This window comes from Prosopis cineraria, unplaced genomic scaffold, assembly GCF_029017545.1.
Source record: "Prosopis cineraria cultivar Desert tree isolate PC_DT_omini unplaced genomic scaffold, ASM2901754v1 PC1649, whole genome shotgun sequence".
NCBI lineage: Eukaryota > Viridiplantae > Streptophyta > Magnoliopsida > Fabales > Fabaceae > Prosopis > Prosopis cineraria.
In genome coordinates this window covers 18,522-24,017 of record NW_026556974.1, presented here as the reverse complement: position 1 = coordinate 24,017, position 5,496 = coordinate 18,522, and the positions used below count along the sequence as shown (strand labels likewise).

The following is a 5,496-nucleotide window of genomic DNA, read 5'->3' as shown; positions in this document are numbered from 1 at the left end:
CCAGAAGTAGAGGAAACTTCTATATCATGGGGCAACTGTCAACAGGCATAGCCATTCTATCTAAGCGCTCGGCAGAAATAAAAGAATGCGTCGCACCACAATCAAACAAAGCTTCTAAATTGAGGCCACAGATAGAAACCATACCAGTGATTAGATTCGATGACTTCCTAGCCTCCTCCTGAGATACTGTATACACTCTACCAGAATCACGTTCCTCCGGTCCGAGCTCTCATGTAAATCAGGGCAGTCACGGATCAAATGGCCTAACTTTCCACACTTAACAAGCAAAGCAGCGACCAAAATGAACCCTACCACATCTATTGCAAGGTGACCTCGCTGTGCTTAGAATTGGGGCTTGACTGGTCTGTGAAGAACGTGCTGGAGCGTTCCCAGAGAAACGAGAACCCCCAGATCTCATATTACCACCCCGATTACCTTGAAATCTTGAACCCCTATTTAAATTCGATTACCAGAAGCAGAAGAAGACCCGATTCTAAAGGAACCACTAGAAGAAGAACCAGAGCTAAAACCCATTCTTGGATACACCCACCAGTAGGAGCTAACCCAAAAGAAAATCGACCTCGTGTATCCCTACTCTGGCTACTCTCTGTGTCTCGGCCTCGACGAGCGGCAATCCTCAGACGATTGCACATCTATCATATGTCGCCTCGCCCAACAAAGATAGCTGCTGGCGGTATTCTGGCCTCATCTTTTCTAATAACCTCTTTGCTTTCCACTTGCTATCATTAGAAGCCTTTAGATATGTTGAGAACTTAGACAGCTGATTGAATTTTCTTATAAAAGTCTCCTCGTCTAAGTCCCCCTGCTGATGAATGCATGAAACTCTGCCTCTTTCTCATCTCTGAAAGCTGGCGGAAAGTGAAAATCATAAAATCTTTCTTTAAATTCATCCCAAGACATAGATCTTCCATCTGTGGGCTTAACAGAATCCCACCAATGCTTGGCTTCACCAACAAGCTGCATCGTAGCCAGATAACCTTCTGCTCAGATGTACACCTCACAACAGTAAATAACTGCTCCATCCGATCCAACCACTCTTCAGCTTCCCATCAAGCATACTACCATCATATGTAGTCGGATTAGAGCGAGAGAATTCCTTCCAAGGTTCAGATATGTCATCTCTCGATTATTGACAACTGGTGCATGAGCTCCCATAGTACTATACTAGAAGATCCCTGCCCAGCACTTAGGTCAACATGCTGATCTGGAACAGTATGACTTCTAAGATTTTGCTGTATATCCACCATAACTTCAAGCAGCCTAGCCATGACTGCATCTGTCCCCTGTGGTGGTGGTGGAGGTGGAGGCGGAGGTGGAGGCGGAGGAGGTAGAGGTGGTGGTCGTTCCTCATTCCTCGATCTACCCCTCCCCTTCGAGCCATATTAGAACTGAAAGGTGTACGGACTACAAGCGTACGGACCTTTCTCCCCTCCTAAAGGAACAAGCCAGAGAAAGAAAACCATATTAGTCCAGGTTTATGATTCCTTTTCCTACTTGGCACTTAAATACATTACTTTTATGCTCTTTCCCTTGACTAATGGTACCAGGTTCCGCCTCAACTTCGCTATGTAGGAGAGGTTGGGGATCGAACCGGGAAGGCTCCCTTAGCGCAGTGGGTGGGGGAATAACCCATGAACTACCAGGGAAAGCCGGCTTGGTGCCGTGAGGTGCACGGCCCCATCCACCACGCGCAGCAGTGGGCTCGGGGGGTGTGACTGTTACATAAAAGGCGCCTTTTATGTAACAGTCACACCCCCCCGAGCCCACTGCTGCGAGTGGTGGACTGGGCCGTGCCACCTCACGGCAACCAAGCCGGCTTCCCCATGGTAGTTCATGGGTTATTCCCCGCCCCACTCGCTAAGGGAGCCTTCCCAGGTTCGATCCTCCAACCTCTCCTACATAGCGAAGTTGAGGCTGAACCTGGTACCATTGAGTCACTTGCCTTGAGTTTATCCAAAAATCACATAATTCAAACAAACTAAGTGTGGTTAAGGAGTTGATCCTCTAACCAACTTAAGAAATAAATCATTTAAAACCTTAAAAATAATTATAGGTTCTACCTATAGCGCACGGAAGCAAGTTAGACGAAAATGGAATAAAAAGATGCTGTCATGACAGTAATTTATTGCTGTCATGACAGCCCTCCTGGGCCAACTTCCAGGAGGCGGTGTTCCGTCATTCGACCTCCGATTGAAGTGATTTTAAAGCTCACACGTCACATTCAAAGGGTACTATAAGTGTACCAAATTTCAAAAAGATCCAACGGTCGGATTAAAAATTAGACATGTTAAAAGATTGACTATTTTTGCTGTCATGACAGCTAAAAAGCTGTCATGACAGCACTTCCGGACCAACTTCCGGAGTGCACCATTTCATCATCTGACCTCCGATCGGAGTGATTCCAAAGCCCACATGTCACTTTTAAAGAATACTATTAGCATACAAAATTTTGAAAAGATCCAACGGACGGATTGAATTTTGTGCAGGTTACAAAATCAACACTGTAGCTGTCATGACAGCAATTTAATGCTGTCATGACAGCACCTCCAGACCAAATTCCGGAGTGCGTCGTTTCTCCGTCCGATATCCGATCGACGTGATTCCAAAGCCCACACGAAGCTTATAAAAGGTTTTACTTGTGACCCAAATTTTAGAGAAATCCAACGGTCGGATTAAGATTTGGACACCCGGATGCAAAAGTGCAGCTTTTTGGTAAAAACCATTTTCAAAATTGTCCAAATCCCATCCTAATGGTCACAAACCTGTGGAAACACTTTGGACACGTCAAATAAGATTAAAAACACTTGATAGAACATTCAAATGATGGAAAACCCCCATACATCAAAATTTGACCACCCGGGTGCCATTTCCTAAAATGGACCCTAAACCCCCAAAATGCACAAATCATACAAGAGTGGTCACAAATCAATCCAAATACCATGTATTTATATAAATACATATGCTAAACATTTTCACTTGGCTCAGAGCTCCTTGTGGGGCCCACGCACCCACTCTCTCTATCCAAGCTGTATGTTTTCCCATAGCACACCATTTGCAATGCAACCACTTTGCATTTGCTTATAAAATCACATATATATCAAAATAAAGATCTGCTTGTAATAGAAACTTGGTCTACTAAGTAAATCCATCAAAACCACACACCATAACCAAGTTTCCTAGCCACAAGTCTGCAAACAGACAAAAATTCATACACAAGCACACAATCCACACATATTCACACACACACACATAATCATATCCTACTGGCACCCTAATCTTAAATACATTACAATATATTTGCTCAAAAGAAAGGGGTTGCAGTTCTTTACAAATCACAAGCAAACCCCTAGCTTTGCTCTTTTCCCCGTCCACCACTGGATCCTTCGCCTGGACCTAGAATATTGAAAAGAAAGGGGTGAAACAACCACAGTCTCAGTAACAGTGAAATCTATATTGATTATTACAAAGTAAGCCATAATTAAATAAATGAATAATAAATTCAACATAGTATATAATTTAGCCATTTAAAATGCATGAATGTATGACCTAGGCCGGTATGGCCTTTCATGACCAACAGAATGCCCCCTGGCACTCTTTAACTCGCAGGTAAACCTTATACCTACTTGTACCTCCACAGGCACAAAACATAATCTAAGGCATGATCTAATCCACCGAACCGCCTATGCCCCTTCGACGTGAATCCTGAGCAGTCAAAGCTAACTCCCTCCCAGAGCCAGCCCGACTTACTCTCCATGTGAGGGCTACCTTGGCCTAGGCACTCAACCTCACACTTCATATGTCGGATTCCCTCCCCCACTGAGAGGTGTCGAACACTCAATACACTAACCACTTTAGTGCACTGAGCCCACAATACGTAAGACAACACTGAGTACTGACAGTGTGCCATAGAATATCAAAAATCCACACCTTCTCATTGGTGAACTCCCACCGAGATCATGCCTTTTACTCTTGTCTACCTTTCCTGAGTATTGACCATTCAACACTCTAAAGTAGTATAATATTTATAAATCTCATTTCCATAAAAACATTGTTATTAAACAATTAGAAAACATATTTGCACTATAATCAAAGTAGTACCCCATAACCCCTTATAAAGCACATTTAATCTTTTAAAACATGTAATGCATGATAACTAGTAATATTTATTCAAAAATAGCTAAAACAAAGTAATAAGAAATATAAATTCCCCTGTTACCTCAACCCTTTGGTACTAAAAGAGTTCCCCTTGTACAAAATAGGGCTCGGCTTGTTCCTTACTTCTCAATAAGTTCCACCAACAATTTTCTACAACATATAAGTGATCCACATCACTTATCATGACAAATAGTATTAATGAAGACTATAACTTATACCACACAACTTAGGTCAATGAGTCATAATCCACCCTAATGGTCCATATATTAAACCAACCATTCACATAGTATCACTTAACCACCAAAACCATTTATTAGCCATCACTAGGCTAATTTTCAATTTATATAATTTTTTTAATCAATTAAAAACCTTTACTTAGTGCCACCAACTTTCACCATTAGCCCTTATAATGAAAACCAAACCTTAATTTAAATCTTATTGGGCTCAAATAGCAAAATTATAACTAAATCAATAGGCTTAAACCATTGAGGAGCAAAAACCCAATTTCTCAAGGTTTATTTTGTGCCCAAAACACCTCTTTTCATCCAATTATTCACTCAAAACATTAGATCACTATATAGAAACTCAAAACATGCTCCCTAGAATCCAAAGAAACAAAAGCTTACAAGAATAAAGCCTTTGGGATCAAAATCCAAAAATTTTCTCTTCCAAAAATTGAAGAAAATCAAGAGAAAGAGAAGAGGATTGAAGTAGGGAGTTTACCTATCGTGTAGCCGAGCTCGCAACGGTCGCAAAGACTCCTAGATCCAAGCCTAACTCCCTCCCTTTCTCTTCTCTTCTTCCTCTCTCTCTCTCTCCCGTTTGTGCGTTTGCTTCCTTTCTCATTTTCTCTGCGTTTCTGCATCAGTTTGCTCCTTAAAATGCTGGTCAAAAACTTTGGGGAAAATTACAAGAAAGGGCCCAACATTTTTTATTATTGCACAAAAGCCCGGGTCAACTTTGGTAATTTTTCCCATAGTTAAAAATCAAATAAAACCAAACTTTTGCTTAGTAAAATTCGAACTCTGGGCCTCTATTAAATTATTCTAAATTTTAATTTAATTATAGATATTTTATTTTATTTTTGTTTATTTTTTTTAAATAAATTTGAGTCTTAAAATTTTTAGGATGTTACAGTTTGACTACCATAAAGAATGCCATGGATGCTTTCTTTCTCCAGCTTGACCCGTTTTCACACCATGTCTTAGTTCCACAAATGCATCACAAGCCTTTCACCATCTACTGATGGTGTTGGACCTAATGAAAAATGGTACATATAAAAAACCTACACAAGAAAGGTAATTATAATCAAATTAATAG

General features: G+C 41.0%; 1 long non-coding RNA gene across 1 annotated transcript; it reads right to left on the bottom strand.

Annotated features, from left to right (window-relative positions):
* Positions 1-3,177: 3,177 nt before the first annotated feature.
* Positions 3,178-5,242, bottom strand: LOC129300562 (uncharacterized). Its single transcript, XR_008590792.1, has 3 exons — positions 4,900-5,242; positions 4,238-4,326; positions 3,178-3,414 (listed from the first exon to the last, which is right to left on the bottom strand). It is a non-coding gene; the product is annotated as an uncharacterized LOC129300562 (long non-coding RNA).
* Between the last annotated feature and the right edge of the window lie 254 nt (positions 5,243-5,496).